This window comes from Acyrthosiphon pisum, chromosome X (assembly GCF_005508785.2).
Source record: "Acyrthosiphon pisum isolate AL4f chromosome X, pea_aphid_22Mar2018_4r6ur, whole genome shotgun sequence".
In the NCBI taxonomy this organism is placed as follows: domain Eukaryota; kingdom Metazoa; phylum Arthropoda; class Insecta; order Hemiptera; family Aphididae; genus Acyrthosiphon; species Acyrthosiphon pisum.
In genome coordinates this window covers 128,460,357-128,461,429 of record NC_042493.1, presented here as the reverse complement: position 1 = coordinate 128,461,429, position 1,073 = coordinate 128,460,357, and the positions used below count along the sequence as shown (strand labels likewise).

Sequence of the window (1,073 nt, the reverse complement as noted above, 5' to 3'; positions counted from 1 at the left end):
TTGGGGGGGGGACGTCCTAGATTCGAGTTACTCACACTACACTCTAAACATAGTTTGCACTATTCGGTAGGTGATAAGGGGTGCGCGCGAAGTATTTCTGGTGTCCGGGCATACTTAATAATATATTTTGTACCCGGTCCATTCAATATCAATATTTAGATTAATTTGCAAAATCTTATGAGGGGTTATTTTTTTCATGGTTATTTTTTCACCGGGTTTTTTTTCGAAGACTATTTTCCGGGGTTATTATTTTGCGGTACCCTATATAATATATGGATTTTTATGATAGTTTCCGAAATTTGTACGGCACCGATTCGCCCGGAAAAGTCAATTTTATATAGGTGGGACGCCGGGGCTGGTGAAACGTTGCCTAAGCACAAAATATAATGTTCTTACCTAAAAGTTTGATATTATAGGTCATTTGGTCAATTACCTCTAATATAAAAACTAACGGCAGACTATTGAAACTAGTAGGTAAACCAATATTTTCCATGTCGTACGTTTGTAAAACGGAGAGAACTAACGTATGGGTAGCCCCCTTAACTGTAATATATTTGAGTATTTTAAAATATATAACCGTAATAATTTGCTTAAAATCTTGTATTTTATTGTATTTATTTTTATTTACGGTAAAATATAAAATATAATAAATGTTTGTTCTTCTAGCTTCTACTATTTTCCAAGAGGTTTTGGCGCTATCATCAAATCATTTTGATGGATTCTAGTTACTTTAATATTTAATACAAAAATTAAAAGTAATTTATACAATTTCCATATAGTTTTTTAATGTAAATATATTTAATTTGAATTAAATTATTTATAAATTAAAACTTGAATTCATACAATTATATTACTTTTCAATCCTTTATTATAATATACTTAATAAGTGTTTAACACAAGATCTTCATTTGAAATGTTTTACACTACATGATTTTCTATTAAGAGTATGCTACCCATGTATTTGTTGTCTCCATTTTGATACTTTTAAAGCTGTATAGCCATGAAACATTATCAATTTTTTAAGTTTTTTTTTCAATAATTGTCAGTAACTACATTTTTGCTCGATCAAAAAA

General features: G+C 29.4%; 1 protein-coding gene across 1 annotated transcript in view; it reads right to left on the bottom strand.

The window, feature by feature from the left end:
* Positions 1-1,073, bottom strand: part of LOC103309200 — a 13,138-nt gene that overhangs the window by 2,894 nt on the left and 9,171 nt on the right. The window lies entirely within an intron of this gene.